At 34.6% G+C, this 14,265-nt stretch overlaps 1 protein-coding gene across 1 annotated transcript in view; it reads right to left on the bottom strand.

The window, feature by feature from the left end:
- The window catches only part of LOC150106960 (alpha-tocopherol transfer protein-like), a 39,540-nt gene extending 25,692 nt beyond the window's left edge, over nucleotides 1-13,848 (bottom strand). The window contains exon 1 of the mRNA XM_090393517.1: nucleotides 13,835-13,848. The gene's annotated coding sequence lies outside the window, so the exon portion shown is untranslated. The remainder of the gene's footprint in view (nucleotides 1-13,834) is intronic.
- Nucleotides 13,849-14,265: the final 417 nt, after the last annotated feature.

The following is a 14,265-nucleotide window of genomic DNA, read 5'->3' as shown; positions in this document are numbered from 1 at the left end:
TGTATTAAATTTCTTGGGTGCGTCTTATACATAGGAGCGTCTTATACACCGGAAAATACGGTACATTTGTTTACATATGATACTTAGATTACATACATTTGTTTACATATGATACTTACATTACATACATTTGTTTACATATAATATATCCCCATACTCCAAGCATATATTGATCTGTACTTGCAACCACAAGTAATTAATGATAGGAAAGTGAAAGTTTTGCGGAAAAAATATAAAAAAATATTCTTCAGAAATAAAGACGGCAAACTAATTATCCCTGGAACTGACAGGATTTTGAATGAACAAACCAGCGTTATCTAAACAATTGGAACTTGCGATAAAAGAGACTATCACGCGATTGCAGCGCCACTGCAGGGTAAAAACTTCGTTCATAATTACTTGAAGCTTGAAATATGTTTAAATAAATTAATAAAAAAATGCTTGCGCTTTACGTAATGATATTCCTGGTTGCAATGTTGTGCTTCATCTGTTCAAGTAAATTACTTTCTCTCTCTCTCTCTCTCTACCGATGGATTGTTTACAAAGCTGGTCCACTAATTTAAAAAAAAATCTAGAAAGAAAATTCAGTGATATCATTTTTCTCTCGCAAAAGAGGCTTATAAATCTCTTAAATGCAGCTAATTATTCTGTGTGCAATTTAAAACTTAGATATTTAATTTCATTCCATTTACATTTTATAAATACATTTATATCGCTGAATTGGCAAATGTTTGACAGAATGATAGATCGGTTTTGTCATTATGTGTCCTTCAAGTTTAATGACATTTGTAGCTTGACGCAACAAGCGAGTTGGTTTGTTATCTCTCAATGAGACCCCGAAAGGCTTTATTTAAAAATCAGTTAATACTTGTGTATTATCTGAACTATGAAGATTAAAAATTAGCATTCGTTCATTCCTACATTATTTTTAAAATATTTCATAAAAACACAAAGGTTTAGCTCGATATTTACCACTAATAAAAATTCAACGAAAGTACACCAATTAATTTATTAAATATACGGAATATATTTATTAAATTAAATATATTCGGCAGACTACGAATAAATTTCTTTTTCTTTTTTTACATTAACTTAAAGAGTTAAAAGAGAATAATTAAAAATCGATAATAAATTTCTTTTTCTTTTTTTATATGAACTTAAAGAATTAATATTAATCACAAATAGTAACTTCAGTCGAAACAAGTTTGTTTCACATGAGCAATTTTCTATGTAAAACGGTCATTTTAAACATTGATCGCTAATAGCAAAGAATGACAAGCAACAGCGACTGATTTATCAGAACACAAATTCACGATACAGCGGATTCAATAATATCTCACATATGAAGGCAGCGTGATCTTGATTTATAGCTGGCCTGAAACATCAACCTACATTTTGAATGACTGTTGAAATTTTACAAAAATCTCGTAGGGAATCGCTGAAGAGCGGTACCTTCGGATTTTATTTTATTCTAAATAATGCATTGAGGAGGGAGCCATGTTGTCAGACAGGCTAGATAATACAGAAGTATTCTACACGTATAATGAAATTTTTAAAAAATGGCACTGCTGGTATTGAGCCCATTCTAAGAATTGGACTGTGGTTTTACCTAAATAAAAGCAATGTGATGGAAGAGGAGCAGGAGTTTTTGAATGAATTTCTTGAGAATAGATTTCTTGTATGAAGCTCTGAAGTCTCTGAAGTTCAATGAGAGAGTGGAAGGTCATTTGCAGTTCACTTGGAATGACCCAAGTTGGAATCCCCTCACGAGGGTGGCAATTTTCCTCTTCAGCCTTTCCACGAGGAGTTAGTCGATCTTTGGCGGAGGTACGGTCAATAAAATCGACCACAGAACTCACACTATTTCAGAGAAAAATACTAGTGTTAAGATTTATGACCATGAGATGGCAGCACTTGTCTGCTATACATTTTTTTCGAGATTTCATCATCAATAACCAGGAATTCAACTATTTGTGATCACTTAAAGTGGAGACCAGCTGTCAACTAGTTTCCGAAAAAGTTGTTTCGGCCGTAATTCAGGCTAGTAATAGGATGTATGATTGAAGTCTGCTTTTATGTTAACAATTTCGATCCTTATTCGCTTGTAGCTTTTTATTTTCTACCAGTTCACGTTTTCGTAAAATTTCTGGTCGATGGCCCGATTGATTTCCACCAGCACGCCATTGACGCTCTCAATTCAGCATCTCCTTATCGTAAGAGAAAGAACCGACCTCATGAACTCTGAAAGTGTGAATGTTTGCTTCTTAACGTTAATGAACGAACCCGACGAATCAATTCTGCAACTCCGCCAACATATTACGAAAACACGTCTTAAGGTCAAAGTATCACTTGCCCAGTAGCCAATACAGTGATTTTTTTTGTCTTTTAGCATCTGGAGAAATAGACGATTAAACATGTTTGAATCGATATCTAATTAAAATCGTGTACGAAATCGATTCTATGAAGCAGTTGTAGAAAACAGAAAACACATTTATTTCCTCCAACCTCCCATCACGCAGGCGAGACTTCCCATTTTAATTTTCTAGGATTATAAAACTGACTGTTCGTGAGATTCCAATCTACTGATTCTCCGCTAAGATAATAATATTTTATTTTCTTCTAATCACTGTCTGTGTTCAGGTAGCGTGCGTAGATAATGTACGTAAGACTGCGCGTTTCCTAATGACTACGAAAAAAATTAAATAAATAAATAAAAATAAAATAAAAATGAAACTCACTTATTGGATGCCTGAAGTAACTTTAAAAAGCTCTAGATATTTGGCTTCTACAGCATATTTTTCGGAATATCTAACCCTCCATGAGTATTGATGTACCTATACGTTTATAACCTTTCGTGAGTGTAATCCATATTAAAAAAAAGTATCTAGGCAAACCGAAGAAAAAAAAACATCGCTAACAACTCAGCAGTATGCTTGACCTATATTATTAGACTACGATAGTAACTTAAAAATATTCTTTTAACATACTAAACAATTTGTAATAAAATCGTTTATCATATACTTACTTCTATGCATCATTTAAAAAAATAAATACATTATTTTACATAATACAGGGGAGAAGGTTACAGTATAAACTATATTAGAGGATAAAATCATCAAAGTTAATAAAACTCAATTGCTTACATTTTTATTTAATGTCTAAATATTTGATTGAGCTGCTTTTTTTACAAAAAAAATTAAGCAAAGATGTTTGAATCGTGCTTGGCTTTTTCATCTTGTCATGCAATTTGCGATAGCTGACTATCGCTTTATCAAGATTTCGGCGAACTTCGAAGCTTCGTTCCGTATCAGGATCATCATCAAACAAAATTTCATTAGCATCCTCAGTGTGATTGAAAACTAGCTCAAGGTCTTTTGCAGTTAGCTTCGTAGTCGTAACATTCTCTTCTTGTTTGCACTCTTTATTTTCTTCTTCATATGCATCTGTTCTTCTAGTTGAAAGAGATTATTCATATCTTCATAATCCAGTTCATTAAATCGAAGTTCTTTTTCAATTGTGTTGATTTCTTCAATAATGTTAAAGCTTGGATTTTGCGCAAGATAAACTAACGCAGATTTGAGTTTAAAGTCGCCTTCTGCATTGCCTCCTAATAAAAGCGCAAGCCGATCTTTAGATACTTTGTATCCTGGTTGAGATGCTTCAGTTTTAGCTAGGAAAGATTTTGTTGTCATACGCTTCCAAAAGACACCAATTTCGTCGATGTTGAATATTTGCCGATTGTCATAATCACCTTCCCGAATTATCCTTTACAATTCTTCAGGAAACTTGGCCGCAGAATTTTTATCAGCACTACAGATTTCCTAGTTATTCTTACGTTATGCAGTCCAGTTCCAATTTTAAAACGGTGAAATCATCCTAAACTCTCAATAAAGCTTTTACATTCCTCTTGAAATTTGGTCTCTTTCAATGAGGTAAAAATATTGGGAGCTTTTGCCTGAATATTCCCTGTTCTATGAGGAATTCGTTTTTGGTTATAATCCTCAATCCAGAATGATAGAAGACGCTCCATCTCGATCATTAAATGGCTTCTATTTCGGGTGATCTGCATGCTCAAAGAAGCAGTAGCAACATTTCCTTGTTACACCGTATGTTCTCTTAATGACTTCCAGCTTTTCCGCTAGCTACAGATTAACGACAAAAAATTTCGCGTAACGTAAAAAAAATCGCTGTAACTGATTAATCATTCGCTTAAAGAGGAAAATAGTATCATTTCACTCAATCGAGCTAACTGATTATCGCGCGTATCGAATTCGTGTTAAGCGAGGTTTTTCTGTATTACGATTTAATGAAAAATGGAGGTTAAAGGGCTTTAAGATATGTTCTTTCTTGTGGTTATATCAGTTGCTTTAATATAATTTTTGTTCAGGATGTTTATCAGAACGTTTCAGCCTCCTCCATGTATATAACTTGTAAAATAACGTTTACAAATTTTAGGTAATTATTACTCCAAAAACTGTACAAAAACGCAACGACGTAGTGAAAACATAAAAATTAAATAAAACATCCCAGATTCAGCAGAGAACTTGATTTTTTTAAAATTATTTTATTCATAAACGATTTTTAACATAAATAAATATTACACAGTATTTTTCTTTCATTTTATTTATATTTCCTCTTTTTACATCGTTCCTAATATTGGTAGAATTAGAACTTACTAATTCAGACAACAGTATAAATGTTAGGGCTTATGATGACGAAATGACGAGGGCTATCTGTCGTACACCCTCCTCATAAAATTGACCAACAGTCATGAGTTCAGCTATTGGTGACAACTTAAGATGGAAACCAGATGTCTGCTGACAATTTCCCACATTAATGCTGAGAATAAATCTATATTAATCGAGACTAAAACAAAAGGAAATAATTTATCTTGTGAAAGGGAACTTGAATATTGAACAAAGTTAAAGTTGAAAATTAACGTAAATCCGGCAAGTACGCTAAATATTTCGATAATTTTATTTTGAACATTTTTATTTATAAAAATATTTTATATATAAACAGATTTTAATGAATATGTTTATAGAATAACAGAGAATAGAATAGTTTATTTTAGTAGGTTTTCTTAGTATTAATTTTTTAAATTTGTGGGATGTGTGATTTCACACAGACTGGTGAAGCAACACCACCTTAATTAACTGAAGGCCTGAAGTACTCTTTCTCTGTTGATCTCTTTGGTTTCAGCTCCCCACTCTTCTTTACATGCGACACACACATGATAGCTTTCAAGTAGGGGGGACCCGCAAAATACACTACAGGGACAAATCATGAATGCATAGAAATATACAAATAACACTCCATAAATTCAAAATCCTGCAAACCTTAAAATACTGTTCTGACATTTGGGGGAGGTAGGAGGATACACTAAATGCTTTAGTGCTCTCTAATAAATCGCAAATATCGCGAATTTGGAATTTATATGGTGCTAATTGTAGAAGCAAGCTTCTACTTTCCAACTTGCAGTAAGGTTTACAGCTGGAATAATTTTTCCGACCTTTTATTTTCAGATTTTGAAATGAGCCTCTTGGACCTACCAAATCAAAGGTATTTCTGAGTTTTAGGAAACCAATTCTAAGAGTAGATAAAGAATCCGATGATTTATGTGCGAGATGGCCTGATGAATACCTGAAATTATGAAATAGCAAGTAAATAAGTGGTGTGAAATTTAATAGATTTTTGTTGTTTCCTTTACTTTGTATAATTTTATTGCAGCGTGAAGGTGTCGAGTTCCTCTTTGGATAATTTTGGTCAGAAGAACCAGTACTATAACCTCTATCGTACTTCATCATTATCTTCATAATAGAAAGATCGAAGAAGAATAAGAAAGAAAGAGAGTCTGTCTCTTATTTTTCTTTGGGGGGGGGAGGGGCAAATGGATTGAATATGCGAATGGTGATGAGCAGTAGATTATTGCTGATCATGACTTCCATGGAATCCTTGTGGGAGATTGCTTCACAAATTTGCTGTATGTTTCAAGAATCCTATCTCGAGTTGGATGATGCTGTCTAAGCTTGCAGAGGAGGTTTTAACCACTACTCCTTCAGTGAACTCATCTTTTGTGAGTATGTAGTGAAGCCATTTTTAAATAGGAGAAAATTTCCTATCATTAACCTCTTCTGTTCATCATTTGTTAATGTGCCTTACATCTTATTAGATATAACCAATGCTCTGTGGTTAGAAAGATGTGGATTCAGATTCCGTAGATAGCGAAAAAACTTGATAAGGACTTTTGAATTTTAACAAGTCTCATAAGGAGTTAATAAGCTTTCCTGTCAGAAGATCTTTTTTTCTCATCCGCAAAACACACAGACAGCCAGAGAATACACGAAATAAAGGCACGTACACTGGCTTGATGGCCGTAATTGCTTCGGCTGCAATTCCGAATAAAAACATTTATTAAACCCATATCACAGCCACTGAACAGTTATTTGTGGCTCTGAGTTAACTATAATTTCCTTTAAATTTGTGTCAGTAAGTAACTTGATCCGGTCCTCCAGGTTGCCGGTTGAGTAAGAGGCTGGGAAACTTTCCTCGTAAAAAAAAAAAAAAAAAAAAAAAAAAAAAAACACGCAGAAGTAAAAAAAAAAACGAGGAAAAGTAAACCGGATTTACAAAACGACAACAACAAGGGAAAGGGCAAACGATTTGGAACGACGGATATATTAAATGTCGTCACATGGATTGTTAAGGCTTAACTAGGAAAGATACCGAACTTAACAAATAATTAAAAGAAAAAAAAGGATTAATATAGCAGTAATCACTGAAACTAAGAAAAAATGAAAACGAACTGGCGAAATGACAGAATATGTAATGCTATATAGTGGCGTAAAACAGAATAAAAGAACAAAAGGCTACACTTTTATAAAGAAAGAATAGCAATTATAAGACTGAAAATTGAAAGAAAATATCTAACAGTAATAGGAATATGCTCCAGAAAAAGGAGAAAACGAAATATTTTAAAATGACTTAGAAAAGCTGATGAATCACTGTAATATAATTGCAGAAGACTTGAATGCTAGGGTAGGGAACCGAAGTATACTTGTGGTGTAGTTTGGTTCCCAACGAAAAATAGAAAAGCAGCAGGAAGAGATGGAATTATCTCAGAGTTAAAGTAATATCTCTTTTAAAATAAGATTCCTCAAGCTGTTAAATAGTTGTTGGATTACCTACGATATACCCCATGAATGGAAAAAGGCTAAAATAATTCAGTTTTTAAGAAGGAAAATATACGTTTATATGAAAATTATAGAATTATTAGCTTATTAAACATAGCATATAAATTATATAGTAAATTTGTAAATAAAAGACTTTCCACTATTGCCGATAGTTTGTTGTTAGAGGATCAGGCTGGATTCAGAAGTCGTACTGATGATGTAATCACACTAAAACTACTCACAGAAAAGAGATGAGAATTTAATTTTCAGACTAACTTAACATTATAAAAATGCCTTTGACTGAGTTACCAGAAAAAAATTTGTGGAATATAATAGAATACGCAGGCTATCCAAAACAGTAATTAAATACAATTAAGAGCCTATATAACAATACAACTGCAATCATAAATATCAATGAATACATAGTAGGGGAAATAGAAACTAATCAGGGAGTCCGACAGAATGTACCTAATCACTGATGAAAAGTATTGTATTGTTGAAATCCCTTCCATTTATAATTATTATCATTATTGCCAACAGATCTTCATTGAATCAAGAGACTCATCGTGGGAGGTCCCATTCTCACATGCAAGGCTCATTGACTTGAATGCATTCACTGTCTATTCATTCTATTCATCCCTCACTCTCCATGCAAAAAAATCTACTCCTCATCCCCACCTTATACAGCTTCCAAGGATGGCCTCTCGTTCTTCCCCTGTGTCCAGATATTCTATGAAAAATCTCATCCACGCTAATCATCTAATTACACCTTATCAACTTATACGTCTGGATCGTGTCTCCCCTTTTCCTTCTATCCACTAGGCTCTATAATTTGCATTCCCTCAATCTGGCTTTATATTCCACATTCCAGAGACTAAAAACCAACTTAGCCAATCGTCTCTGGAACCACTTCAACATCTCATCATCCCTTTGAAAACCTGGCGACCAAATATGTGCACAGTAATCCATATGCGACCTGATCAAAGCCTTGGACAAAGGAATCAAAACATTCTTTCTTCTACAAGTCAGTGTTCTCCGCATAATTTTCTGTGTTGTCCTCACAATTTCGCAAAATGCCCTCGAATTTTCACATCTGTATTCCCCACAACCTCCAAACCTTCCTCTCCTCCACTTTCTCTAAAATATCCCCAACAATCCTATACTCTGCATCCCACCAGTCCTTCCCAAATTTTCAAACCTTACACTTTGCAACATAAAACTGACATCCCCACATATTCGCCCATTCAGACAGTCTATTTAGGTCCTCTTGCAAAGCTACAACATCCGCTCTACTTCTCATAACTCCCCCCAACTTTGGATCATCTGCAAACAACTATATATATCACCATTTGAGCCCTTTCCAGTGTCATTTATATATAAATTAAATAACAATCGCCACAAAACAGACCCCTTGGGCACACCACTAGCGATTTTGTTTCATCTGGGATATTGCTCCCCCATACACAACTTGATACTTACCAGAAAGTCAAAATCCAATCCAATTCTACTATCCAACCCCATCTGATACAACTTAACTACTACAGTAGCGACTAAATTATTCCGAACAAGTCAAATTTTCGTCCGGTTTTTGGTTTTGGTTTAGATTTTGTTTCAGTTCACAATAGTTTGGGTTTGGGTTTCCTATTTTCGATTTTGGTTATAGTTCACTATTTTGGTTGAACGTTGCATATTTTAACTATCTCTACGATGTTTATTTATAGTGTTGTGAGTTTTTAATAGTATAGACAAGCTGATATTCATACTTTTTTATTCATTTTGTGTAACTATTAAATGGGTATACTTCCAAGAAAGCATTCAAAAATATGTACTCTTTCTCAACACACATCCATGATAAAGATTAATTATCAATGACTGTGGTGTTGCTTTGGGTACTGTTAATGCGATTTTAAAGAGGTTTAGGGAGACAAGTACCTTTCCTCCTAACAGAAAAGGAAAATGTGGGCGAAAAAGGAAAACTTCGCTTACTCAAGATCGTTTATTAGTTAGGAAAAGCAAAATAAACCCAAGACTGTCTGCTGTAGACTTAAATAGAGAATTGACAGCTAGTGGGATTAATGTTTCTGACATGACAGTCCATCAAAGATTGTTTGAATTAGGGAGGACTTCCCACAGATCAACAAAGAAACAACTGTTGGCGAAGGGTATGCAGAAAAAGAGGCTCCAGTGGACAAAAGTGTACAAAAATTGGACTGTTGAGAAGTGGAAGAAGGTCGTACTCTCAGATGAGAGCCATTTCTTTGTCCAAGGAGAGCGAGTATACCCTATGTTCGCAAATCAGTGGCTGAGAAGACTTCTTCCACCCACCTTCAACAAGCTGCTAAACACCCAGCTAAAGAGATGTTCTGGGGTTGTTTTACACACGTTGGTGCCGGATCACTTGTGCTGGTTTACGGTATGATAAAAGTGACCAATACATAAATTGGAGAAAAGAATGGTCCCACAGATCCAGAAAGACAAAAACTCATCTTCCAAGAGAATATCGCTCCATGCCACACTTTAAAAAAGTGAAAGATTTCCTCCAAAACCACAACATCCAATTGCCTCAGTGGTCAGGTAACTCTCCTGATATTAACCTATAGAAAATTTGTGGACAATAGTGAAAAAGAGGCTTGGAAAATTAAATTGGATACAAAGGATAACTCATTACACTCCATTATAAAAATATGATTTCGAAATGTAGAAATAAGAAAAATGTGTTCTACTTGGTTCGAGTCCATGCCTAAGCGAATTAATAAACTTATTCCGAACAGAAGAGCCCATATAAATTATCAGGTGATGTTGCAGTTTAATATTTGTACTTGTTTTCTTGCGAAATTAAAATTTGTCTTTAAAGTGTGAGTGTTCGAATTAATTTGTTCACTGTAGTTTGTGATGTGGTAATCTATCAAAAGCCTTTGCAAAATCTAAATATACTACTGGTACATTTGTTTACATATGATACTTACATTACATACACTTGTTTACATATAACACATACCGTATTTTCCGGTGTATAAGACGCTCCTATGTATAAGACGCAGCCAAGAAATTTAATACAATTTTCTGGAAAAAACTTAAACTTTAAAGTATGATTTTAAAAATAAATGGATAAAATAATAGGTGATTTTTAATAGTAAACTGACCTTTCAGAAACCTGCAAAACCCATGTCACTGTCATCTGACTCTTCTCTATCATCATTCATTTCTTATAATATAGAAATAATTTTGTCTTCATATTCTTTTGGCATTTTTTGACAGATTTTTGTACGCATACAAAGTCCACTGCGTTTCATGAAATGGTAACACCATGACGCACCACCTTTAAAATCTTCAATGTTACGCTCACAGGCTACTTTGACTGCATGTGTACGAATCATTTGTGTTGAAATGGCAATGCCATTTTGCCGATTTTCTTGCACCCATTTCAAAACGTCGGTCTCTAGTTCTGGCCACTTCGCAATTTTTCCACGTTCCGCGCGCTTTTCTTTACGCAAACTGCACAAAATCTCCTTCTGACCACGCCAAGTTCTAATCATTTTTTCTGTAGGCGGAGGTCCAAAATGTCTTTCAGCTTCCCTATTCCCGTGTTCTTCTGCATATTTTACAACCTGCAATTTGTAACTTGAAGTATATGAATGTGGCCTGTTTTTTTCCATCACTAAAATCTACAGGAAAATATCAAACTGAACACAAAATATCTCAAAACGTCAACTCAATACTGATAAACATCGGTAACTGATTACTCGGATAAGATATTATGAAACTTGAATAGGGGCTATAATAAATTTAGTTTAATCCTTTATCCAAGTGTGAGCAAACAAAGTTTGCGCCTGAAAGTATCTTCAGGACTGGGTTAAGGTGGTACAACACCAGGGCAACTTGTTGCAAAGGTGGAGCAAGATACCAACACTCCTATCTCAGTATCTCCTATAATGCAAAACACATCTCCTTGCGGATATGTCTAATGTTATGCATTAAGGGAAGGGCCACAACCCAAACTAGTTTCGACCTTTATTGAGGTCTCTTCAGTGGGAGCCAGGCCCAAGTGGAGATATCAGGCAGAAGCATTAGCAGGTCATCTCCACCTATAGGAATTGCCAATTGGTGGAGATACTGAGATAGGAGTGTTGGTCTCTTGCTCCACCTTTGCAACTTGCCCTAGTGGTGTACCACCTTAACCCAGTCCTGAATATACTTTCAGGCGCAAACTTTGTTCGCTCACACTTGGATAAAAGATTAAACTAAATTTATCATAGTCTAACCAAGTGAAAAATAAACTTTCAACATCTTTCTCTAAATCCAAAGTAAATTAGTAAAAAAGGGTGGCACACCAATTGGCAATTCCTATAGGTGCAGATGACCTGCTAATGCTTCTGCCTGGTATCTCCACTTGGGCTTGGCTCCCACTGAAGAGACCTCAATAAAGGTCGAAACTAGTCTGGGTAGTGGCCCTTCCCTTAATGCATAACATTAGACATATCCGCAAGGAGATGTGTTTTGCATTATAGGAGATACTGAGATAGGAGTGTTGGTATCTTGCTCCACCTTTGCAACAAGTTGCCCTGGTGTTGTACCACCTTAACCCAGTCCTGAAGATACTTTCAGGCGCAAACTTTGTTTGCTCACACTTGAATAAAGGATTAAACTAAATTTATTATAGTCTAACCAAGTGAAAAATAAACTTTCAACATTGAATAGGGACTCCCCGTTCTTAGTCAATGACGTGCTAGAAGTCACGTGAAGGTCACGCATCAATTTGATTGCACCATTAACCGCCTACAAAGATCTTGGAACATAAAAGGGAATGCGTATGACTTTGAAATGAGAAATCAATCTTTACCTTCATTATATAAGACGCACCCCATTTTTAAGTTAAAAAAGTGCGTCTTATACACCGGAATATACGGCACATTACATACATTGGTTTACATGTGATACGTACATTACATGTGTTTGGTTACATATGATATATCTTGGATGAGAACTAATTTCTCTGCTTTCATCCGCGAAGCTTATATGTAAGCTCATCTGAGGATGACACCAATTGGTTATTATTTATTGGTTTTTTTTGCTGTGTTGGGAAGCTACGAAATCTATGATTGAGAAATTTGCGCGCACACACACACGATAACTTGGAATGTGTTGATGCGTTGCTGAACTGGAAACCTGAACGAATATATTGTGTTTCATTAAGTTTGTATGGTATTTTGGGTGCGTGTTTCTTGTTCATAGCATGTCCATAGAGCTCTTTTCTGGCTATTGTAGTTTGTAAGGTTTCTGTATTCAAAATGTAATTTGTTTATCATGTCTGGGATGTAGAAGTTTCGCGTGGCCTTTCCGTAGTGATTATTGTATTTATATGTGATATAATTAGTAGTCTGAGGTCTTGTTATACCGTAAGTATTTCTGACTGTCCTGTAGTTGGCATCGAAATAATGTTTTAGCGAAGTTGCATAGTGACATAAATGTCTTGCTATCAGTATTTTGTGTTCTGACATTGCAATGTATATAAGGTCGTTATTTTCTCTTTGTTCCCAAAAGATCAGTTTTATCATTTTGTACTGTAGCGACATTAATCTATTTAATTTGTAGGGTGCACAGAAAGCATACGTTGTTATAGTGTATCTTAGTATAATTTGATATAGTGCTTTATATATTAGTGCTTTTAGGCGTATGGGAACTATGTCTTTTAACTTGTAGAGTTTGCCACTTATTGTTCGGAGTTTGTTGTGTAGATGGTTTATGTGACTATTCTAGTTCATATCTACATCGAAGTAAATTCCAAGGTATCGTATTGTTTCAACCTGAGTGATTGTATTGGTTTTGCTGTTCTGTGTGTTTTTTATGTTGGAAAGTGGATGTTGGATGGTTATATATTTGTTATCAACTGGTCGAGTCAGTGGATTTCTGAATATCATTAATTTTGTCTTTTCTGAGTATAGGTATGGAGTTTTTCGTGAGCCAATCTATGATCAGATTTATATCATGTTGCATATTTGTTTGGGCTATGCTTGCGTTATTAGGGATGGATATTATTGCGTATTGGAATATCTTACCTTTGAGTGGTAACTGATTAATATCGTCCGTGTAAATGTTGAATAGAGTTGGGGAGAGTATAGCTCCCTGTGATACTCCACAGGTGACTGGTAGCTCTCTGCTTCGGTTTGACCCGATGCGTGTGATATACTTTCTATAATAATAATATATATAATAATAAATAATAACAATAATAATAATAAATAATAATAATAATAATAATAACGTTAGTTTTCAGGGAGTTCCACTTGAAACGTTTTACACTTACCGTACCATATATAAGTATGAGCTAAAGAATTGCGAAATAATGATCTGAAGATAAAATAATCTTTCTGGCTACTAGAATAAAAAGGAATTTCACATGTGGGCAAAATTCATTTTCTGTCTTAAGATTCATAAAAATCCATGGTATTTTTAAAACTAACATTTTTTAGGGTTAACAGAAAAGCATTCCAAGTTAACCGAAATAAAACGATTTTCCCATTAAGATTATCATGATATAACATTAGCAAATCTGATACATTTCTACGTGCAAAAGCGGAACGCAGTATTCGCAACAGAACTTAATTTTTCATTAAGTTGAATACTTTACTCATATTAGCAATAACACTACGTGTTCTACTTACGTTGCTCAAATTCGCCGAAGAAACTGTCTCAAAGAGAGAGAAAACTCTAACAAAACGTTATACAGTTTAATACATCTCTTTTTATGTTCATATTTCATCAATCATTAATGTGTCGAAAGTTTTCTATCTGTCCTTGGACTATAATTACTTTCCTGCGATTAAATCTATCCGGATCACGTGTGAGAAGAAACTATGTCAGACTAACAATGTGAAATGGATATTAAGCAAGTGTTGTTCATTTCACTATCTCAATGCGAAATCAAACCCCACAGAATCATTCCATGTGCAATAAATTAAGAAATTACACTGACGTTGCATAATTTTTGATTTGGTTAATCTATCCATCCGATCGAAGGGAAATGTGTGTTAGATTTTTTCTCACATCCTATGAATTAAAGCGAAGATATTCGCTGATCCACACAATGTTCATA

The sequence above is a fragment of the Typopeltis vanoorti genome, chromosome 5 (assembly GCF_054136105.1).
Source record: "Typopeltis vanoorti isolate ZY-2024b chromosome 5, IOZ_Tvanoo_1.0, whole genome shotgun sequence".
NCBI lineage: Eukaryota > Metazoa > Arthropoda > Arachnida > Uropygi > Thelyphonidae > Typopeltis > Typopeltis vanoorti.
This window is presented reverse-complemented; position numbering and strand designations above follow the sequence as displayed.